The sequence below is a fragment of the Balaenoptera borealis genome, assembly GCF_965194805.1.
Source record: "Balaenoptera borealis genome assembly, chromosome: 11".
NCBI lineage: Eukaryota > Metazoa > Chordata > Mammalia > Artiodactyla > Balaenopteridae > Balaenoptera > Balaenoptera borealis.
The window spans coordinates 90,593,122-90,619,185 of record NC_138868.1 but is presented as its reverse complement, the minus strand read 5'-3'; the positions used below and the strand labels follow the sequence as shown (position 1 = coordinate 90,619,185).

The following is a 26,064-nucleotide window of genomic DNA, read 5'->3' as shown; positions in this document are numbered from 1 at the left end:
TCTACTTATTTTGTATCTGTATGCCAAGTTTCCCCAACTGGATGGGGCTCCCAGTGAGCACTTTACACTGTGTAGCAAGGTAGGATCCATGTCTTATTTCTAATCCCCTGTTTCTAGAACTGTGCCTGGTACAGAAGACTCAAATGTTTGTGGAATGAACAGCTAAACAAACAAAACAGTGTCTTTAGTTTCTTTTCCACCAACAAAAGTAAAGTGGAGAAACCACTCAATTTACCTGGATCATTCAGAAACCAAAACCAAACCCTAAAGCCACTTTTCTCTGAATCTATGTTGATACTAATACTCTTTAGCTGGAGTAGGGTAGGAGTGGGAAAGAGAGGTTCTGCTCTCCTCTGGCGGATGATGACCACAGTTCCAGTAACCCAGTGGAGCACTGCATAAAGTAACTAACTCTCCCGAGGGAAGGCAGACCCATTTGCTTATTTGTTCTTGTTCCCTACTTTATGTTCCTGTTCCCTACCTACTATATGATTGTAGTCTCACTTTTATATCCACATCACTCTATTTCTGGAATTCTTTTCCATCAATGCTCCTAAATAAAAATAAAAGACGAAGGGAGGAGAATTCCAGAAAGATGAATATTTGACTTCACGCAATTTCAGTCATAGGGGCTTCTAGTGATCAAAGCATTCCAAAAAGTGAGAAAAAGCTAAAAGATATTAGAAAAAGCCTTAACCAACTGTTTTTCTTGCCCAAATTAACAGACTCTAACTCAGACTCGAAGACTTCGGGTGTGTGCACACGTACAAAAGCATATGTTAAGATGCCCAGCGTGGTTTCGGAATTCTAAACCCCCATGCAAGGGTGAATCTTTCAGTTTTGCTCCTTACAAAATACAAAGCCTAGCATACACTGAACAAATGTTTACTGAATTGAAATCCAAACTGGACTAACAAAAAACAAGAAACATTAAAATACTCACCAACTGGACACTAATGGGAACCATCATATTGAAATCATCATATTAAAAATCCTTTCATCATTCTCAAATTTTTTTTCTCATGATCAAATCATCAAGGGATTAATCACAATGATCATAAATTAATGCTAAGTAACAAATGTCTTAATTTATATTTTATTCAAAGTCTTTTAAAATGTTAGTAATAAACAGAATACTTATAAATAACTGCTAGTGCATGTTCAAGTGTGAAACCCACAAACTAAAAGCCAGACAAAATAAAACTCGACAGCTCAACTAAAACCAAACCACATTTTAAAGTCATTTTTCACACAGTTAAAATGACATCATTGCCTTAACAAAGCAGAAAGCACGCATTGCATCTGTGTTGGTAGAGCTGAGCAAACACACATGTGGCCTGATTTATGTCCAGACTGTGAAAATTTTAGTGCACTGCTAAAGGTGCTTTCTCTGACCATACAGCACAAGTGCTAAAACAATGTTCCCTGTCATAGAGGTCTCACTGAAAGAGAGGTTACTGGGAAAGTGCTCTACTGTTTCTATCATTCCCAATAAAATTATATTGGAAATAAATTCCAGAGGTTTCTGTCTATAGGGGTTCAGAGAAGGTTTGAGAATAAAGCTTTAAGCAGAACACAAATTCCAATGGAAGTTTCATCTTTCTCATTCTTCAGAAAAAGCTCCCCCAGTGACCTCAACTCTGGAGATCTATAGGGAGTGTCAATATCCCATAAAAAACAGAGTTGAACTGACTGCATTTGAGCTATCTATACTCTGTTCTTTTTATAACCAGGAAGCTAAGTAGACAGACTTTGGAAAGAGAAGAAAACAAAAGGAGAGGTGGGGAGCAAGCCTTCTTCTCTTCTAGAACCAGAGCTTAAAGTGCCCCAAATATTAAGAACAAAATCAGGGTCGGGCCCTCCATGAGGACAGTTTTGTCTGTTTTATTCACTGCTGTGTTCCTAGCAGTGCCTGGCCACAGGAAACTCAATGAATATTTGCTGAATGAATTATGATGATGAATGTCTATTTTGTTATGGTCTTGTAAAGCCCCTTATAGACAGTCATGGGTCTTCTCTGAAGGTGGCAGATACTGTCAAGGCTAGTGACATGGGAAGAGGCAGGTCTCTGAAGTGGATGAGAATTCCTGACTCTGACTTCTCACTCTTTGATCTGGTGCCTTATAAAATTGTGGAGCTCCTTGGGGTTGGCACTGAGATGACCAGGAGAAAGGGAGGAAAGAAAAAGTTCTAATTTAGAAATGATATTTTCTAATGCTATGTTATTTCCCTTAGGGCCCAGCATTTCTCTGATTATCTTCCATGGGACGTTAACAGGTGTCCAGCTCAGGGAGGCCTGCCCTGCTATCCTACCTAGTCACTCTCCAATTGCCCTGTTGTTTTTTTTTCCCCATACTAGGTACTAATTTCCAATACCCTCATTTGTTTGTGTGTTTTGCTATCCACATCTCCCCACTAGAATGTAAACTCCATGAAAGCAAGGATCTTATAACTATATAACCAAATGCCTAGAAAAGTGCCTGACACATAGTTGTCACTTAAATATTTCTGGAATATATTAACAGTTACCAGGCATTGTTCTAAGAGGTGAATGAGACAAACAAAATACCTATCCCTACTAGAGCTTATGTTCTGTGAAGACGAGGAAAAAGGAACCTAAGGGAAATATGAGATTGAAGAGGTTTCTTTACTTCCCTATTTTCCAGAGCTTTTACTATGCTGTATGTACAGTGAAAACTGATGAAGAACATTTCTTCCCCTCAGTTGAACATCTGACAGCAGAAATGTTTCCCATTTACATTGAACACAGATTGAGAAATGAATTCCTGTGTCTTGCTTAAGTAATCCCATTTAGTCTGCCCTTGCTGTGATGCTGGCACTAAAGGAAGACTTCTACGTGTACAAATGGCTCCGAATCTTAAACTGCCAATGTGATGATAGCAGCGATAACTAGAGAAAGATCCTCAATGGTTTTTGCAAGTAAAGGGTTAAGACACTGAATTGAGAGTTCCAGCCATCCTTCCCTGCCTGGATATTCTCCTTTGACTACCAATGTAGAAGGATTTGGGTTTATTTATTCAGCTTAAGAGTTTCCAAGCTTCTTTATTAATTTTGTAAAACTCTTGGCCATTTGTATCTTCAAGTATTTTTTCTGCCCCATTTTCCTCTCTCTTCTTATGGGACCAGTTACATGTATGTTTGGCTATTTGGTATTATTCCTCAGCTCCTGGATGCTTCACATGTGTTTTCTTTGTGTTTCACTTTGGAAAATTTCTATTAATCCATCTTCAGGTTTACTGATTCTTTCTTCAGCTATGTCAAGTCTGTGGATAAACTTGTTGAAGAATTCCTCACTTTTAATATCACATGTTCATCTTCAAGATTTCCTCTTGACTCTTTTTCAGTTTCCAACTCCTTGCTAAAATTTCCCATCTGTTCATGAATGTTGTCCACCTTTTCCACTAGATCCTTTACATATTAATCATAGTTGTTTTAAATGTCCCTATCTGACAGTTCCAACATCTGGTTCATCTCTAAGTCCGGTTGACTGCTTTATCTTTCAACAGTGGCTTTTTTTCTTGCTACTTAATGTGTTGTAAAATTTTTGATTGAATACTGGACATTTTAATAAAAGAACAATAGAGACTGAGAAATCTAGAGTTTTCTCATGGAAATAAATGGACATGCCTCTTCTTCTGTTAGGCCATTAGCATGGGAGGTTGGGTCAATTTAGTCAGTCATTGAGCTGGGTTTGGGTTTTGTTGTTGCTATCTTTAAACTCAGTGTACCACAGGCTTCAGATTCTTCCAGTGATGGACTGCTATTGCCTTGTGCTTAGTGTGAGGCCTGGAATACTGGAGAGTTTTTCTCAGTGTTCCTGCTCCAATGTCATCTTTTAGCAGTTCCTGAATTCCTGCAGTTTGTGGCGGGGTGGGGGGGGAGGGAGGGTGGGGATCTTGCCAGCTCTTGTTCTTGTCCTAGCAGTAGACTCCTATTGCTTGTTACTCAGCATCAGGCTCTTGGTAAGAGTATGCGGGATTCTCAGTCCTTCTGATTTGTCTCAATTTTAGGCAAAGTCTATGCACCCAGGCCTCTGAGGTAGGGTCTTCTCATATTCCTGTCCCTCCTCAATCCCTATAGCAGCCAAATTCTGCCTTGAATCTGTGATAGCTCTTGAACAAGTTTCCAGCTTCTCCCTCAGTGACAGCAGACCTTTGGTTTGTATTGGTGCAGAATCCTGGGACCAAGAAGTTTTTCTGCCTTTTTCATATGGGTAGATGATCCAGAAGCAGTGGATATCTGCTTGAGTCCCATAGGTGAGGGAGAAGTTCAATTCTAAGAGGCAGATGGGTTTTGCTTATATCCCTCCCCAGGAACCAATGGAATTTCACCTGGTCCCTGAGGGTGAGAGGGTTTTCTGTCTTTCCCTCGTTGGCTTAAGGCTTTTGCTTAATATGAAAAGAGGTTCTGAGGAAGAAGGCAATATTTCATACCTGTCTCCTAGAGGCAACCAATCAACTTTTGTATGCCTGTGCTAATAAGGTGGGCTCTTTTCCATCTCCTGACCTACCTCTAATCTTTCTTGTGAGAAAACTAGTGGAGGCTCAAGAAAAAGAGCCTACAAGTGAATGTTAACTCCCTCTGTGTTCTTTAAACTGATACTTTAGCCCAAACTTGGCCTTTAAGAAATGCAGTAAACTTTTAGTAGATTTCTTCTTACCCACTTTGATGATGGTCAATATCTTCATCTTACCTCTTTTAAAAGTGAAACAATTTGTGAGTCCTATCTCTTTTCAGAGGGACTTGTCACTCTTTGGAATTTAATTCACTTGGTTGTCTTACAAACTCAGTTCACTAATGGGTTCAAGAAAAGTTATAATTATGAAGATTATATGGCTTTTACTCATTGTTATAATGGGAATGATAGTCTCCTCAGGATTTATTTTATTAAGGAAAGCAGCAGTTACCAGCCATGTAATAGTTTTTCAACTTTTGGTCCTCAAAGATGTGAGTTAAATCTTCTTCTTTTTTTGTGTTAAGTCCATCACAGTTCTAAATTTCTGAGATTTTGAGAATATCATAGAAGGGAACTATAAATGTAGGCTGGAGCAATGGGAAAAAGAATAAAAAATTAAATTTGTCTGTGAGGTAGTCACTGGCCATTGAGAGAGACGATAAGATATGATTATATTACAATGTGTGGTGAGAGAGATATAACATAGCTTAAATGAAAAATCATGATGGGAATTTAGTGTGAAGAGTCAGGGGAGCTTGGAGAAGGAAGATAGGAAAATCTGGCCAGGAAAGGTGTCAAAAAGCACAAATTCAACTGAGCCCTGAAGTAGTTCTCTAAGTGGAGAAGCAAAAGGGAAATATATTTAAGGCAAAGAGAGGTAAATAAACCATAGAAGTGTTTAGGGCTGAAGGTGTGGGGAGGGAGCGCTAAGAGATGACGATTAAGAGCATAAACTCTGGAGTCAGACAGACCTGAGTTTGAAACCTGGTCTGCTTGCTTCAAGACTATGGGGCTTTGGCCAGTTAGTTAAGCCCTTTAAACTGTATTTTACCAGTCTGTCAAATAGAAGTATTAATGCTTACCTCTCAGAGTAGTTGTGAAGATTAAATGAGATAATCCACCTAAGGCACTAGCTAAGCACAACTGGAATACATGTGCTCAATACATAATGGCTATTACTACTAGTAGCAGTGGTTCCCCATCACAGCAGAGGCACCAACATCCTCTGTAGCAATACTCATTTGGGACTTCTGTAGAAACCTTAAGAAGCCTAAACTGTCACTTGCTTTAGGAAAACAACTGTCTCCCTGTAGCCTTTGTATAATCCTCTTCTTCCTTAAGACACTACAGTTCCTATCTCCTCCTTGGCATAAGAACTAGAAAACATATTTAAAAGTAGCTCAAGCAGAGAGTCCCTCCTACTGGAGACATCTAGTAACAACTTATACCTGGCAATAGGAAGAATTACTAACTTCGTCTGTTTCACGGTTCCTATGTGGGAGGAAAAGCAGATTAAAAAAAAGTATGTGCTGAAAAAACATTCTTACTTACAGGGCAGAGTTAAACTCTGGTTCACATAATGCAATACAGTGAAACATGGATATTGCTCAGTAATGACTCCATTTCTGTCGGAGGACTCAGGTTTGGCCCATGGCTACAACATTCTATGCTCAGGTTGTTGCTATTTATTGTTTGTTTTTGTTTTGGGTTACCAGAGTCTGCAGAAGCTCTCTCCAGACATTCAGTAATCCTGAAGAGGCCTGGAAACTGCCCTTCTAGTATTGCTTAAGGATTAACTACGTTACCTGAATTTCACTCCTTGGGCTATGCTACTTGGCTATGGCTTAATTACTTCTGAGAATAAGACTTCATCTAGAGAATAACCTCAAATTTTAGCCTGTATCTGAATCACATTTAGGACTTGTTAAAATGTAGTATGCCGGGCTCTAGTCCTGGAATTTTTGATTCAATAAGGGGTAGGACCTTTTTTTCAGTATTTCTAACATATTCCCAGGTGATTCCCAGGTGATTCCCAGGAGCAGACTTTGTGGACCACTGTCCTCAGAGGTTTTTGTTTTCACAGAGCAGTATACCTTCTAGTTACCTGAGGTATGTGTTAGAAGACACCACTGTTGCCGGCTTATAGAGAGAACTGTGAGAATGAGAGAAAAGTGAATAAATAATAACAGGGAGTGGGAAGAGCTAAAAAGAAAGAGCGATAAACTATTCTTCCATAAGTTTTTGAAAGGGGTTGAATCCTGAGGCTTAACTTGGGGGCAAGTGGAGAGTGCCGGCAGGTCAGTCTGTTTTCATATTATAATATCTTCATTAGCTCGTGGGAGCACAGAGCCAATTTATCCACACCCGTCAACAGTAGCTCTACCCTACTTCTCTACTTCCTACACCAGTGGGGAGTAGACATCCTCAGGAACACAATCTCTAAGAACAATTATCCTGATCTTTCCCCCTCAGAATTAAAAGAGGTTACCCACATTTCTAGGTGCCTATTTTCAATGCCTTAGAAAACAAGCAGCACTTCTGCTATTCTCTTCATGAATATCCCGTGTTTGATTATAATGGCCTCTTTTTTATCCACTCTCTTATTTTTAAGGTCAGATATGAGAGAAAAATTGAGGCTAGAGTGGGGACAGTGAACACCTGGGCCCTAGCCCTAGCCCTAGTTCTAACACTCCCTTGCTTTGTAACCTTAGGCATTCAATCTCTCTTACCTTAAGGTTCCTTGTTCATAAAATAAAAAGACTGGTGGAAAGATCTATATGATTATTTTAGAAAAGTTTTTCCAATTCTCCATGATTTTTAAGATTCCACATTTCTTTACTAGTACAAAAAGAGGAATATCTGTATCTGAAATAAAGAAATACAATAAAGGAACTTTAAATTCTACTTGAATTTACAATTACCCTTTAAAGTTGCATAACTCAATACAGTAGCTTCTGTCCACAGATAGAACACTTCCACTACTGAAAGAACACTATTTATCAGCATTGCTTTAGAGGTCTAACCATAAAAGAGTAAACGATTCTCTTTCCTTTTCCACTGAAGCTTGTTTTTTTCCCTCCCCCCTCTACTACCTCACCCCCACCAATAAAACTCTGTCTGGAATCATTTAAATATTTGCCTTAACCTTAATTTTATGTTATAGTTGTTAACAACAACTATGCATCAGATATATGTAACTCTACAACAAAATTCTATTCCTAGAATAGAAAATGAGTTTTGCCAAGGAATGAGTTCTTGGGTAGTATAATAGCCTCTAGAAATCTTTAAAATAGTATAGCTTCTCATTTGCCTAGAATAGTTTAAGTATGATTCTGTTTTTAAGCTATGGAATTCTGTCTAAAATGTCAGGTAGTTGAAGCATAGTTACCAAACTCGATAGCTTATCCCTTGTATTCCTGGGTTCCTACCTGTATTTTCAAGAGCACTATGTATAAGTGCTCCCACTCTTTCTATAAGCAGTACTGTCAACAACATGGGCTCTCTGAGTCAGACATACCTGAACTGAAATACCAGCTTTGTCATTTACTAGTTGTGTACCTTAACATTTAAACTCTAGGAGCTTAAACTTTTCTCACCTATTAAAATGGGGATAATTAAGAGCACTTATTTCATGGCACTGTAAAAGTTAAAATGAATAAATGTATTTAAAAGCACTTAGCAGATAACAAACACACAAAAAAGTTAGCTACTAATGTTAAAGATCACAGGAAATTCAAATTCTTGCCCCCAAAACAGGATAACTGGTAAGTGTCAAAGTATCTGGTAAGTTGATACTTTGCAAAGGGAAAAAACACCTTTATAAAGGATATCAGATCACCTTAGCCAAGTATGACAACTTGACATCATGTACATCCTGAAGTGATGCATATGAAATACACTGTATTATCTAAGAAACATTCTTGCACACAATGATTACTTGAATATAGTCAAGCAATTAGACACAACTTCCAGTTTATAGGAAATATGGGAGAAATAAAGGAACACATTAAATGACAAAGAAACCAGACAAATCCAGAATGTGGGCTGTAGTGGCCAGCCCCTAAATTGGTGCACCATGACATCTGCCTATTGTTATTCACACCCTATATCCCCCACACACTGTATTAGTGTTAGTCCTTATGACCAAGAGAATATGGCAGAAGTGACAGCATGTCACTTCCAAGATTAGATTAGAAAAATACTCTAGCTTTCATCTTGGTCAGTTTCTCTGTGTGTGTCTTTCTCTTGGATGGGGCAAGTTAGCTGCCATGTTGTTAGCAACCCTATAGAGAGATCCACATGCCAAAAAACTGAGGCCTCCTGCTAAGAGCCACATGAGTGAGTGTTACTGTTAGTGGATCCTCCAGCATCAGTCAAGACATCAGATGACTGCAGCACCAGTTGACATCTTGACTGCAACGTTATGAGAATATCTGTGCCAGACCCATCCAGCTAAATTGCTTCTAAATTTCTCATTTTCAGAAACTGTGTGAAATAATAAATGTTAGTTGTTTTAAGCTTCTAAGTTTGGGATAATTTGTTATATAGACATAGATAACTAATATGTCAGCTCTTCTACAGACATATCCAGAATTTAGGACTAGTTTCTTAAAAAAATTAAGGACTAAGGATTAAAAACAAAAGTTTTAGGGACTGTTCTATGTTACAAGAGACTAAGGAGACATAACAACCAAATGAAATTGTAAACCTTGATTTAAATCCTGGTTTTAAAAATGACAGCTATTAAAAAATGTAGGGACTATTAGGACAATTTGAATATAAACGTGTGTTAGATGATATTAAGAAAATTTAAAATTTCTTAGATGTGATAATGGTTTTCTTGTCTAGAGGAATGTTCTATTTTTAGGAGTTTTATAGGAAGTATTCTGTGAAAGCACTATGTCTGTACTTTAATTTCAAATGTTTCAGAAAAATTATAGATATGGAAATACCTAGATGAATACAGATGAAACAAATAGGGTAAATGTCAACAATTACACATAAAGTATAGGTAGTGAATATGTGTACGATTCTATAACTTTATGTTAAAATTTTTCCTAATTAAAATGTTAGAAAACAATTTAATGCTACCCCCACCAGATTAGCATTATCTCTAATTGTCATTAGATTAAAAAATTTCAGCCCAGTAAAAACTGAGTCCAAATTTCTACACTACAGATTGCTGATATTCAGTTCAGAAGTTTACACAATTCTGAAACAAATATATCAGAGGGCCATTGTTAAACCAGTAGTTCCACTTAAAAGTTATCCTATTTATCCAGTGTTTGTGGGAGGTTAAAAAAAAAAGTTGATACTGATTCCTTTGTCTTCTTTTCCTGTTTTCATCTTATTTTCTTCTTCATAAAAAGCAGACAATTACTAAGTCCAAGAGGAATGAGTCCACTTCAGTATCCAGGTGCACAAACATAACCATAAGCTCATTTTTATGTAATAAATAAAAAACGTGTTTATCCAAAACACTGGGGGAAAAACGCAGTGGGGGAAAAACAACAGCAGGAGGACAAGGAATTCACGTCCAGAAGTTAATTGAAAAAGGTCCTTTAAAACCAATGAGTTAATGTGAAAGTTTAGTAAAATTTTACTTCTTACTGTAATACTGATATTGAAATATTGTCTGGGTGTAAGTTCTCAGTTTAAGAAAAATTCAGTGACACTCTCATCATTAACACATCCAAATTATACTTTTAAAAAACTGACATAGCTGAAACAATAATTCAGCATTTATTTTTATGTAAAGAACATTTTATATTTCTACATTGCACTGATGAGTTTTTGTTTTGTCATGCATTTCTGATTATGTTTTCAGAGCAGAGTAAATATTTCAAAATTTAGTTTACATTTATTTAGAATGGTATATAATTTAAAATATAAGTTTTACTTCACACCAATAGAAATTTATATTAAAAGTACCCTGATACATCTTATCAACATAATCTGTTAGTGAGGCTATGGCAGAGACAGGAACTCTTCTACATCAGTGGTGAAAATGGAAATGGCACAACTTTACAAAGGGAAAATGTGTCAATATCTAGCAAAATTATATACAGTAATCCCACTTCTGATAAGTACAAGTTTATCACTGGAGTATCAATTACAGCAAAGAGTAAAAACAAAGTAATCATACATTTATCAGTAAGGGACTGGCTGAATAAACCGTGGCATATGTAAGCAATGGATTACCAGGAAACTGTAGAAAGGGAAGAAAAATATCTCTATATACTAGTATGAAGCGACCACACAGATATAGTGCTATATAAAAAAAGTGGGGTGGAAAGTATATATTATTGTTTAAGAAAGAGGATATATACATATATATTCATATCTGCTTATATAAAAATTTGAATGTTTTAAAAGTTACCAATGGTAAAGGGAAGAAAAAACCAAGGTTGAGGAGACAGAAACAGAAACTAAGCTTCTTTCAATATATCTTGTTTTAAAAGAGATTCAACTGGTACTATGTAAATATTTACATAACTGTACAAATTTTATTAAAAAATTTTACAAAACTATAAACTATAAAATTATAAAGTATAAACTATAAAACTTTTATAAAACTGTATAGTTTTTAAATACTATAAAACTATAAAAGGAAAATCAAAACAAATTAGCCAAAATAATCACATAGAGAAAAACTATTCCAAGTGACTTTAAAAAACAGTAATATTACTGTACATCACTACTGGGATATGCCATAGAGATAAAGATAATTGCTTAAAAAATCCAACTATTTCCAGTAATCATATTGAGGGTAGTAGTGTTGATGTTATTCTGAAACAGTTGTGTATATATTGTAAGATAATATAATTATATGATATTCCATTTCATACATTCCCAGAGTCACTGAAAGTGGTATTCTCAGCATGAAAGGAAACATAGATATCAACACAGACTAGGTTAAGTAAAACACCTGTAGTCCTGAATCTGAGTTGGAAATAAATTTATATTCAGTTATCACATATTTTGTCTCTAAAGAAGGTATATTCTCTTTATGATATCCACTAGAAAAGACCTAGAAATGATGACCAACCTACTAGCAGTGAATGCCCTTAGTGCTTAGATTATAGTCTTGGAGAAATACCTGGTTCCAGTTCTGAGGAAGGAAGTACTTAAGTCGAACCAAGAACGTCTTGTCATAACTAAAAATTATACATTTAAGCCACACATATATCAAATAATAAATCAAAATGGAAATTAGAAAGTGTTTTCAAACAAAAAGAAAAACACTACATACCAGAATTCGTGGGTTGCCACTAAAGTAGCACTTGAGAGATTTATGCTATTCAATGCCCATATTAGGAAAAGAAGAAAGACCTTAACACAACTACTTAAGAAACTTGAGAAAAACAATAGCAAATTAAATCCAAAATAAGCAGAAGAAAGGTAATACTCAAGACCAAAGTAGGTATCATTGAAACAGAAAACAGAAAAGCAATAGGAGAAATTAATGAAACCAAAAGCTGGTTCTTTGAGAATAATGATAAAAATTGTTAAACCTTCGCTACACTGACCAAGAATAAAAGAGAAAAGACATTAATATTCCTATTATATAGTACACTAGTATTAGAATTACTAGTATAAGAAATTCAAGAGTAAATATCACTACAGACTCTACAAGATCATAAGGGAATACTATGAAAAATAATATGGCTATAAATCTGACAACTTAGTTGAAATGGAAAAAATCCTTGAACTACATAATCTACCACAGTTTACTAAAAAGAAATAAATAAATGAATAGTCCTATTAAAGAAACTGAATATGTAGTTAAAGCCTTCCCATAAAACAAACAAACAAACAAAACAAAACAAAACTCCAGGCCCAGACAGCTTCAGAGGTGAATTCTACCAAAATTTAAGAAAGAATACTAATCCTACACAAACTCTTCCAGAAAACTGAAGGGGAGAAACTTCCCAACTCATTCATAGAGATTAGCATTACCCTGGTACCTGAGCCACATAAAGACATTACAAGTAAAGAAAACTACAGACCAGTAGTTTTAGGATATTATATTACTATATTATGCAAAGGTTATTATATCACAACAAAGTGGGGTTTATCCTAAGAATGCAGAGTTGCTTTAACATTTTAAAATCATTCAGTACAATTCACATATTAACAAACTAAAAACAAAAAAAAAAACGATCATCGCAATAGATGGTGAAAAGGCATTTGACAAAATTCAATACTCATTCACAATAAAAAGTCAGCAATCTAGGAACAGAAAATAATTTCCTCTCTCCTCTTATTATCAGGAATAAGACAAAGATGTCCACCATCACTACTTCTCTTCAACATTGTACTGCAGGTTTTGGCCAGAGAAATCATGCAAGAAAAGGAAATAAAAGGCATCTAGATTGGAAGGAAGAAGTACAACTATCTTGTTCATAGACAACATGATAGTCTATGTAGAAAGTTCAACAGAATCAACAAAAATCTACTAAAACTAATAAATGAGTTTAGCAAGGTTGCAGGATAGACAATGTACAATCTACAAAAATCAGTTGTATTTCTACACACAGGCAACAAACACTTGAAAAAAGAAATAAAAAATACTGTTTACAAATAGCATTAAAATATGAAATATTTAGGGGCAAATATGACAAAATATGTAAAATACTAGTACACTGAAAACTACAAAACACTGCTGATAGATATTACAGAAGGTATAAATAAATGTAGAAATATATCTGGTTCATGTATTGGAAAATTCAATATTGTTAAGATATCAATTCCATTCTAATTGATCTCTATAGACCCAGTACAATACCATTTAAAACCCTAATAGATAAGTTGCAGAAATCATACAGAGTATGTTTTCTAATTATGACAGAATTAAATTAGGATCAATAACAAAAAGACATCAGGAAAGTCTTGAAATATTTGGAAATTAAACAACACAAAACAATAACCATGGGTATAAGAAGAAATCATAGGGAAACTAGAAAAACATTTTGAACTAAATGAGAATGAAAACACAACATATCGAAATTTGTGGAATGCAGCTAAACCAGTGCTTAGGAAAAATATCTCATTTTAGAAAAGACGAAAGGTTTAAAATCAATAATCCGAGCTTCCATTTTAAGAAGTTAGGAAAAGAACAAATAAAATTGAAAATAAGTGAAAGGAAGAAAATAATAAAGATAAGAGCAGAAGTCATCAAAACAGAGATTTCTGTTCCCTATCATCCTAGAATAATTTAAACAAACAAACAAACAAAAAAAGAGAGAGAAGAGAAGGGAAGAGAAGAGAAAAGATAAAAAAGGAATCAACCATTTCAGACACTGGACAACAGGAACACAGAACAGTGATTCCCTAAGAGAAGAGAGACAAATGAGGTGAGCCCTGAGATTGTCCCAGATTGCTGCCTAAACACAGATTACGCTCCACAATGCAGAGAAGAGGAAGCCAAATACAGCCCAGCTTGAGGAGATGGAGTTGAGAATTCGAAGAGGCCAGAGTGGCTAGAATTCAGAGTACCAATGAGGAAAGAGCTGTCCATAGACAGAGCTTAGAGATCTGCAAAGGGTTTCATCTGAGAACTGATCAGTGTATATGTGTGAGGAAATGACCCAGGGCTGGGGAAATAATCACCAGGAAAAGGCAGGTAGAACAATACCCTGAATTCAGAGGGGTGCAAACAGTTCATGTTTCCAACAGCCAAAATGGAGAAACCTCATTAACATAAGGGGCATTGAGTGAAAAATGATATGATTATTTATGTAGAAAATCCTAATCAATCTACCAAAAAATACTACTAGAACTAATAGTGAATTTAATAAGGTTGCTAGATACAATCTCTCTCTCATACATGTATATATATATCTATATATATGATTTTTTTTATATATTAGCAAGGACAATTGGAAGTTGAAATTTAAAAACTGTACCACTTACAATACCATCAAACAATATAAAATACCTAGGGATAAATTTGACAAAATATGTGCAAGATACTGAAAATTGTAAAATATCGTTGAGGGAAATAAAAGCAGATGAATAAATGAACAGATACCATGTTCACAGATGGGGAGAGTCAATATTGCTAAAACATCTATCTTATCCACACTGATGTCAATGAAATGCAATCATCATTAAATTCCCAGCAGTGTTACTGAAGAAATTGTTAAGCTGATTTAAAAATTTATATGGAAGCTTATAGGACCTAATACCAAAACAATTTTGAAAAATAAGAAAAAAAGTTAAAGGATTTGCACAACCTGATTTTAAAACATATTTTAAAGCTACAATAAGACAGTGTGATACTATCATGAGAACAGAATAGAATCCAGAAGTAGGCACACATTTACATAACCAAATGATTATTTGACACTGGTGCAAAGACTGTAAGTGAGGAAAGGATAATCTTTTCAAAAATAGTGCTGGAACAACTGGTTGGCCATATGCAATAAAAATGAACATCAACCCTGATCTCATCTGACATACAAAAATTAATTCAAAATGGATCACAGCCCTAAATGTAAAATCTAAAACTATAAAAATTCTAAAATAATACATAGGAGGAAATCTTGACCTTGGATCTAAAAAGAAAATATTTTAATAGAACACAGAATGCACAAATGTATAAAAGGAAAAAACATGATAATTTCATCAAAATTTAAAACTTGGCTCTTTGAAAGACAGTGTTATTATAATGAAAAGGCAAGCTACATACCAGGAGAAGATATTCACAAAACATATGCTCAAAAAGGAACTTATATCTAGAACTGCACTGCCAAGAGGATTTTCTGAGATTATGGAACTATCTTATATCTGCACTGTCCAACAGGTAGCTACTATTCATATATGACTAAATGAGCTCTTGAAATGTGGCTAGTGTGACTAGGGAACCGAATTTATAGTATTGAATATTTAATTTTAATTAATTTAAATGTAAATTCCCACTGGTTACTGACTAACATACTAAGCAGTACAGATCTGGAATTTATAAAGAATACATAAAACTCAACAATGAGGACAAACAACCCAATACAAAATAAACAGATTTGAACTGACACTTTACCAAAGATAATATATGGATGCCAAATAAGCCCATGAAAAGACACTTAAATTTATTAGTAACCAGAGAAATACAAATTAAAACTACAGAGATATGACACACATACAAAAACAGCTGAACATTTACAAAATGACCATACTAAATGTTGGTGAAAATGTGGAGCAATGATAACTTTCATAACCTAGTGGGAATATAAAATGGTACAACCACTTTGGAAAACAATTCAGCAGTTTCTTAATACGTCTACCATACAATCAAGCTATTCTACTTCTTGATACTTACCAAGAAATAAAAAACTATGAAATACAAGTACACGTAAATATTTGTACATGAATGTATAAAGCAGCTTTATTTTTCATCATAAGACTGGAAAAAACCCTACCAGCAGGTAAAAGGAATATATAAATTGTGGTATACCCACATAGTGCAATACTAGTCAGCAATAAAAATGGAACATAGTATTTATATAAAATTCTCAGAAATGCCAACTAACCTAATAGTGACATCAATATTGATAGATCACTGATCGCCTGAGGACAGGTTGGTAGGGTAGCAGGAAAGAATGAATTACAAAGGCACACGAGGAAACTTTTGAAGGGTATGGAACTGTTCGTTATCTTGATTGTAGTGATGGTTCAATGGGTGAACTGCACACTTTAAATCTGGGTACCTTACTGTACATAATTTTACTCCAATAAATCTTTAAAAACAAAAACAAAAGCAAAAAAATCAGTGAAATAGAAAGTGAACATACAACAGAGAAAAGCAATAAAACCAAAAGCTGATTTTTTTGAAAAGATAATAAAATTGATGTGCTTCTAGCTAGATTAATCTAAGAAAAAAAAGAATTTAGAAATTACAAATACCAAGAATGAAAGAAAGAATATCATTACAGTACTTACAGACATTAAAAACATAAAAGAATATTACGTATAACTTTGTTGTGATTAAGTTGACAACTGGGATGAAACGGGCACATTCCCTGAGAGAAACAAATCATCAAAACTGACTCAAGAAGGAATAAAATACCCAAATAGTTCTACATCTATTTAAAAAATTAAAATCATAATTTAAAACCTAGAAAGAAAACTCAAATGCTAGGTAACTTTACTAGTAAATTCTACTCTAAGCATTCTAGAAAGAAATAATGACATTCCTTTACATGCCCTTTCAAAGAAGGAGGTAACACTTCTCAACTCATTATATGAGGTCACCAGCACCTTGATGCCCAAACTAGACAGGAAAACTGCAGACCCTATCCCTCATGCATATGGACTGAAAATATTTTATAAACCCATAACCCCTTTCTAACTACAAGAAAATATCAGACAAACCCAAATTGAAGAACATTCTACAAAATACCTCAAAATTGTCTACCAATACTCCTCAAAATTTTCAAGGTCATCAAAATCAAGAAAAGTCTGAGAAACTGTCACAGTCTCGAGGAGCCTAAGGAAGATGTAATGACTAAATCTAATATGGTATCTGGGATGAAATCCTAGAATAGAAAAAGGACATTAATTAAAAACTAACTAAATCTGATTATGTATGGCCTTTAGTTAATAACAATGTATTAATAGTGACTCATTATTTGTGACAAATGCACTGTAGTACTGTAAGATGTTAACAATAGGGTATACTGGTTGGAGGATATGCTGAAATGCTGTAATGTTTTTATAACGTTTCTGTAAATCTAAAGATATTCTAAAATTAAAAGTTCATTTTAAAAAAATCAATGTAGTCCACCTTATTAAGACTAAAAGAAGAAAATCATAATATATGATCATTTTAAAGTTGCAGGAAAAGCATTTGACAAAATTCAACACTCATTTATGATAAAACACTCAAAAACTGGGAATTCAAGGGACATTCCTGCATTTAATAAAGGACATCTACAAAAAGACCCTGTAGCTAGCTAATATCAAACTTAATGATGAAAGACTTAGTATTCTCCTAACTAAGAAGAGGAACAAAAAAGTAAGTCTGCTCTCACCACTTTTGTTCAACTATATTACCAGAGGTTTTAGCCAGTACATTAGGGCAAGAAAAGGAAATTTTTAAAAAAATCGAAAAGATTGGAATGGAAGGAGTAAAAATGTCTTTATTCACATAGGAAATGAGTGTGTATGCAGAATATCCTGAGAAATCTACATTAAAGCTAATAGAATCTTTTAAAAAAGCTAATAGAACTAATAAGTAAATTTATAAGATCAAGGGATTAAAGGTCAATAAACAAAAAATCAACTGTATTTCTATATATTATCAATGACTAAATGGAACATGTAATAAAAAGAGTTAAAATATCAATAAAAAACATAAAAGACCTGTTAGAAAGCTCAGGAATCAAGATACTATAATACTGGTAAGGACAGACATATAGATTGATGGAACAAAATTAAGTCTAAGTAGACTTACACATATATGGCAAATTGATTTTTGACAGAGGTTCCAGAATGAAAACATATGCCCTTCTTCTCAATCCAACTGGCAAAAGAAACTCTCTTCAATCATTGGTATGGCAACAACTGGATATCCATTAGGAAAAATAATAAACCTCTACCCTTATATACTATATACAAAAATTAAATCCAACTTGATCACAGGCCTAAGAGAAGAGAACATTGAATACTATCTTTGAGACTTTCAAGCATTCAAATATTTCTTAGATAAGACACACAATGTATAAACCAAGAAAAAACTTGATAAAATTAGACTTCATCATAAAAAACTTCTTGCTCCTCAAAAAGCAATGTTAAGAAAGTGAAAAGACAGATTTAGAGGAAATATTTTCACCATATATATTTGACAAAACACTTAACCAGAATATATAAAGAACTCTTTCAACTCCCTAGGTTTATAAATAAAGAAATGAGCAAAAGATTTAAACAGATCAGTTCACAAAGAAAAATATATGAATAGGCAATAATTACATGAAATGATGCACGATATTCTTAGTCTTCAGGAAAATGCAAATGTAAACCATGAGATACCAACAACACACCCACTAGAAAGACCAAAGATATTTTTAACAGTCATTTACTAAGTTTTGGGAAAGATGTGAGCAACTCAAACTCTCATACATTACTGACAGGTATGTAAAATGGTACAACCACTATAGAAAACAGTCTGGCAATTTAAAGTTAGACAAACACTATATGATTCAGTAATTCAACTCTTAGGTATTTACCCAACAGAGTGAAAACATATGCCCACATAAAGACCTACACACAAATGTTCATAGAAGCTTTCTTCATAATAGCTCCAAACTGCAAACAACTCAAATGCCCGTCAACACGTGAGTGAATAAGCTAACTGTGGTACAGCCATACAATGGAATACTACTTGACAAGAAAATGGAACAAACTTCTAATAAATGTAACAATGATGAATCTCAAAAACATTTCACTTAGCTAAAGAATACAGACCCAAAAGAAATAAATAGGACAAAACAGAGATATTTCCACTTGATAAAAGTTACAATATACCAAAAAGATATAACTACCCTGAGCTTTACGGACCTCACAATACAGGTTCAAAATACATAAAGCAATAAACTAATAGACTAACAAGAAGAAATGTATAAGTTCACAACTGAAGTGGGAAACATTTCACCCTTCTTTTAGCAAGTGACAGAAGATGAGGACAAAATATTAGGAGGGTATTGATGATTTACATAACTGGTAACATACTTTTCAACATACATGTAAAACTCCTAAAAATCTATGTGTCAAATCATAAAGAAAATTTAAAAATCAAATACCATACAACCATATTCTCTGGTATAGGCAATAAACAAGTTAACATTAAAAATTAGAGTCCAAAATGTAAAATAGATAGCTAGTGGGAAGCAGCCGCATAGCCCAGGGAGATAAGCTCGGTGCTTTGTGACCACCTAGAGGGGTGGGATAGGGAGGGTGGGAGGGAGGGAGACGCAAGAGGGAAGAGATATGGGAACATATGTATATGTATAACTGATTCACTTTGTTATAAAGCAGAAACTAACACACCATTGTAAAGCAATTATACTCCAATAAAGATGTTTAAAAAAAAAAAATTAGAGTCCAAATGAAAACAAAAACAAGTAATACAAAATAAAATATATAACATTTCAACTTCCTGCTTTACACTAGAAAATATCCAACATTAAGTAAAAAAAGAATAACATAATTTATAATTTTTACAAATTTATAAATTTGTAATTTATAGGAATTTTTAGCCTCAGTTAGATAAAAATCAATGTTTGCTAAGTGGCAGAATAATTTCGGAACGATTCTATCATTTTCATTTAAAGTGATAATCTCTGATCTGCCACACCAGACAGAACCTAATGGTTACAATGAGATTATAATAGTCACAATGCAGTTTATAAACTTAGCTTCTAGAAATGTTCTTTATATATCTTATGAGATAGGAAATTCTCAAAACTGAATCGCTTTTATTGAGGCAGTATAATATATTGGGTAAGGTCATGAATTTTAAAGCCAGAGAGAAGTAGATTTAAATTTAAACTCCATTACTTAATAGTTGTGAGATCTAAAGTAAATTATTTTAAACTTCTAAGATTAAATATCCTTATTTGTAAAATGAAAAAATTACCCCAAAATGTATGCATAAAATACTTAACTAAGAACTTGGTACCTGGTAAGCACTCAGTTTAAATTATACCTTTTATCAATATTGCTAATACTAACACTTTGTCATACACCTCAAAATTTACTATGTTCGAAACCATCTATCCAGTATTCAAAAGCTAGAAACTTCATTCTTAACTCCTTTCACTTCCTTACATCCAAATCTTATTGATTCTCATTCCTAAATGTCTCTAAAAATTTTCCCTTCACTGTATAAGTACTTCATTATCATTTACCTGAATTATTTTCAACTGTCTCTTAAATAATCTCTCTACCTGCCTTGCCCATCTCTCTCTTCCAATCAATTCTTTGATAGCGCTTTCTTTCAAAAACACAAGTTAAATCACATAATTGACTGATTTTTTTATATTATTTCCCTACTACCCAGAAATCTAAAGTCTTCAGCCTGACAAAGGTTGTTCCCAGTCTGATCTTTATTTACTGTACTAGCCCCATCTCCACTCCTTTCTAGAAACTTTGAGCTCTAACTTAAGTTCTCATTGTTAGAATATTATGTCACCCATTTCCTATGTTAAAGAACTCCTACTCATCCATTAAAACTCAGCATATACTGTATCACTTCTTTGAAGCCTTCTTTCATGCCTTAAGGCAGCTGCTTTGTTTTCCTCTTTCTACTTCAATGTTTACATATATAAGACAAATATGGTAAGTACGGAATGTTTCTACCGTATAAAGCATTATTTATGATCATGTTGATGATTCAGTCATAAAATACATAAAATTTGAAGTCAAATGACAGAAAAAGGTGTCAAGGTTGATATCTAGGAATGCAGACCAAAATTTTATTTGTACCTCTCTGCATTTTCCAAATTTTCTAAAATACACGTATATTAACTTTATAATTATTAAAAAATGTGTTTGTAGAAAATAAACAAAAAAGCAGCTATTCTAGAAAACCATAATTATCAAAAAAGTTAGGATTATTAAATGTCCTAAATTAATGTTAATTTATAGAGTATGCATCACAGAAACCTGCCACAGGACCATTTTGGATTCACTTTGCAGAAATTATTTTTTTCCAAACACTGAATGGTTAGTCTCAATGGAAAAAAAAAAAAACACCAAGCCAAAGTTATATGGATACAAAATGAATTAGACAACTGAAACTTGGTTGATCTTCCTGATGTTTCAGGCTCAAGTGCTTTGGGAGCCTTGGAAGCTACAAATTAATGCTACAATCCTGTATTTTGCTTTGCATATGCACACATAATATTAAGAATACTGAACTCTTACAACTCATTAATAAAGAGACAAATAACCCAATTAAAAATGTTCTAAGTTTTAAATGGAAAATTCCCACCCAAAAGATATGCAAATGGAAAATAAACACACGAAAGATGCTCAATATCATAAGGGAAATGAAAATGAAAACCACAAGCGATACCTCTTCACACTCACCAAGATGGCTATAGGTAAAAAGATGGAAAATAACAAGGATTGGTAAGGATGTGGAGAAGTCAGAACCATCATATATTGCTGGTAGGAATGGTGCAGCTGCCTTGGAAAATATTTGGCTCCTCCAAAAGCTAAACATAGAGTTACCATATGATGCAACAATTCCACTCCTGGATATATGCAAGAGAAATGAAACATAAAAACTTGCACATGAATGTTCACAGCAGCATTATTCATAATGGCCAACAGGTGAAAATAACCCAAATGTCCATCGACTGATGACCAAATAAACAAAACTGTTGTATCTATCCATATAATGAAATATTAACAACAAAGAAAAGTAATGAAGTATTGATAAAAACTACAACATAGATGAACCCTGAAAATTTCATGCTAACTGAAAGAAGCCAGTTACAAAAGACCACATAGTGCATGACTGCATTTATATGAAATGTCCAGAAGAGGCAAAGCTATAGAGACAGAAAGGAAGTCAGTGGTTGCTTAAAGCTAGAGATAGGGAAAGAAGGGACATGGGAGAGAATGAAGAATGACAGCTAATGGCTATGGGGTTACTTTTAGGAGGGATGAAAATGCTTTAAAAGTTGTGATGGCTGCACAACTCTGTGAATATACTAAAAACCACTGAACTGTACACTTTAAATGGGTGAATTAAATGGTATGAACTGTATCTCAATAAAGCTGTTTAAAGAAAGAATGTCAACTGGCCCCTTTTCCAACAAATTACATGATCTGGGGAATGAGCGTTTTCATTTATAAATGGGAACAGTATCTGTTTCCATCTTTCCACTTCTAGCAGTAAGAATACATAAAAGATATATAGGAGACGCGTTCTAGAAAGCTAGTTTCATGACTTGAAGATGACTGTATTGGTTATCACTTGCTACATAACAAATTACCCCAAAACATAGCCACTTAAAACAACAAACATTTATTATCCCACACAGTTTCTAAGGGTCAGGAACCAGGGAGTAGCTTAGCTGGGTGAGTCTGGCTCAGGTTTCTTACGAGGTGGCAGTAAAGCTAGGGCTGCAATCTCTGAAGACTTGACTGGGGTTTGAAAATCTACTTGCAAGGTTATTCACGTGGCTGTTGGTTGGAGGCTTCAGTTCCTCCCATTACAGGCCTCTCTGTAGACGGCTACTTAGGACATTGCTTCCCCCAGAGAAAATGATTACAGAGATGGAGAAAGCGTGAGAGCAATCGAGACAGAAGCTTGGTCTTTTATAACCTAATCTCAGAAGTGATAAATCATCATTTTTGCAATATCCTATTGGTTACAGAGATCAGTTCAGATACAATGTGTGTGGGAGGACTGGACAAGTATGTGAATTCCAGGAGGTAGGAATCATTGGGGCCATTATGGAGAACTGGCTACCAAAATGACATTATGACAATAAACTGACCAAAGATCCCACATAAGCAAATGCTTGACCTCTGCACTAAAAGAGGATAAGGAGGATACTCATTTCTTAGTAGTGTGACAGGCACACACTTGGACATGTTTTAAGAGTTGTGATAAAAGGGTTTGTAAGAAGCATTCATACTATTTTCCATTCTCCTTGTGACTGAGTTATGGTTAGCCTAAAGAAACACAAAATTGTACAGCTGGGGGCTGGTGGGAGAAAGTATATAAAGGATTTAGTCAACTGAACCCTCCCACTCCTCCCACCACTGAAAGGTAAGGAAAGAGTCCTGGTTGAAGAAAGGCTAGGTGACTCCACCAGGGTCATTACTGACAGAGCAGAAACTAGAATCCATTCCCTGTGTCTTCTCATTACACCAGGAGCTATGCATCAGAGAATCAATGGCAGTGACTCATTATACAGCTGAGACGTTAAACATGTGAGCATTAAATCAACAAACAATAAACTGCTGGTCACTCCAGAATTGGCATTTCTTTGTGTAGCTTTTCGACGCTGGCTGTGTCACTTTCTCAGGCAGCAGTGGACTCTTATCCCTCTTTCTACTCCAGCTGAGAGTTGACTTACTTAGCTAGGGGAAGAATCACTCATTCAGCTCAGCTAATATTTATAGAATATCTGTTCTATACCTAGCACTAAATATGCAGATATAAGAGCAGAAAACATGGTCCTTTCACTCAAAATGCAGGTAGTCAAGTAGAAGAAAAACCTATACCTGAAAATTAAGAGAATTAGACATTATGTGACATGGCAGCACAAGGATTTATATATTTTTAACAATTTTATTTAACAAAAAACTTATATAATGCTTAAAATGTGCCAGATATATTACAATTTTAACTCCTTTAATCCCCTATGAGGTTATCCCCATTTTACAGATGAGAAAAGTGAGGCCTGAAGAGGTTATGAAACTTGCCAAAGTTCTCATGCTTGGTAATAAGGAGGGCCAGATTCAAACCCAGGAAGAATGGCTCCATAGTCCATACTTTCTTAACCATAATAGTATGAAGGTTCTCAATAATACTAACAATTATTCTTCTGCTTTTTTAAAGGCTTTGAAGGAAAGTCAATCATGAAATTCCAAAGCTCCCCTGAGAAATCTTTCAAGATGTACAGGGTAAGGCAGTATTTAGCCCAATATAGTAAGGATGTCTTAGGACAGCCTGCTAACCCTGTGGAGAGGGGTGAGGAAAAGTGAATAAACATTCACTAATGAGACAGTGCTTTCCTGGTGCCAAAATGAAAGATAAAACTGAATCATAACTGCAATTAACAAATTAGGTTATAGTTGGAATAAAGAAATTAAACGGATGTACTGTTCTGCAAGTGCAGAAATAAATTAATTTGGCCCTATCAAAGCTCACTAGAATGTGGAGAGACTTACATCTTCTAAAGATTTCCTCCCAGAATACGATAGGAAAATAGCATACTACACCAGGAACAGATGTATTTGATCATTTTTAAAGAATACGAAAAGTAGTTTGAAGGGAATAAAGTGATATGTGGGCCTGGGAAACCTTTCGCTTAACAAAGCAATGAATTCCATTTTGGTAAAAATTTGCCAGCTTCGCCACTTTACAAAGCAATTGCTGCCATCTCTTTCCTTTACATCTGATTTTTACTTTGGAAAATGTTCCTTGCAAGGAAAGGAGGGACCCTGTAGACTGCTGGTAATCTTCGTGTATTAAATTTCTACTTGGTGTTCTGCTCATCACATACCTTGAATCATCTACAGGTCCTCAAACCTCAGAACACACTGTCCAAAACTGTAGGAATAGGCCTTATTTACAGCCAACTGGCATGTAATGCAAGGCAGCACAATGAATAGTGTTTTTTTCTTTAAAAAAAACCCTGAATCTACAGGTTTTTATCTAAGGTAATGTAACAGTATAGTTTATTGTAATTTTGAAAAGGTCTTAAAGATTTTTTTTTAAATTCCTCTAAAATTTAAAATTTTATTTAAAAGTCTTGTATCAAAAAATTGTATCTAGGTACGGAAGGTTTATAGAATTCCAAAGGAAAGTCTAGTAACTTCCCTTTTAGATTGACTTTTCCCTTAAATTCTATCAAACAGTTACCATAACTATCTTAGAGTCTCAGCATGAGGGTGGCCTTTATGAGATCATTCAGTTCATTTCAATGACCATATCTGTCAAGTTTACACTTATCACAGGTAGAAGCAGGTTTTCATTCTCTTATGAAAGTAGATTTGACCCCAATCCTCAGTAAACTACTCCAGAGTATAAATGTTCTCCTTGTATTTGAAAGTATGGCAAGTTATCATCCACTTTAGACTAATTAGATGTTAGATGCTAACATGACAGAGAAAAAGGAAATGGAATGATGAGGAATTTGCAGAATACAATGTGGGACATTCTGAGTAGGACGATGTTAGCGTGTATATGAGTGAGTGAGTGAGTGAGTGAGTGTGTGTGTGTGTGTGTGTGTGTGTGTAGAGTCATACATAACAGGAGTGAACTGACCAAAAGGAAGAAGTCAGTTAGCAAACAGCTGCTTTCCTAGTCTCGAATGGCTTCTGCTTTGGCTCTCTCACCCTAGTATCCTTACCCCACTCTAGCTAATTCTATATGTGTCTAATCTTGATTCATAGCTTTGGCACATATGACGCTCCTGGAGTCCCTTCATCTCAAGTGGCCAAGCAAAGCAGGTCAATCCTCCATGTCTCAAGCCCTTATTTCCCAGAATCATCCTAGGTATACTTTGAATTTTTGCCTAGGGAGACCTCAAGAATTGTCAGGGTCTACCAGGAATAAATCCCAAATATTCTGAGCTAATCTTGCTTCAGGCCAGGCCTAGAAATATAATTATCTTGCTAAAATGAATTTAATACTAGAGTCTAGCTGGCTTCCAGATTGCATCTTTCATCTTTTAAAATTTTCCATCTATTATGGTCCTCAAAGAGTCTCTTTACCAGGATAATATGAACTTCTATTTCTGTTATTAATGCTTCCACTACTACTACTACTACTACTACTACTACTATTACCACTATAACAACAACATAGCCTTCAAATATAAAAGCACTGATTATGTGCTAGA

General features: G+C 34.7%; 1 protein-coding gene across 2 annotated transcripts in view; it reads right to left on the bottom strand.

The window, feature by feature from the left end:
* The window catches only part of ARHGAP20 (Rho GTPase activating protein 20), a 149,042-nt gene that overhangs the window by 99,795 nt on the left and 23,183 nt on the right, over positions 1–26,064 (bottom strand). The gene's annotated exons all lie outside the window — the stretch shown is intronic.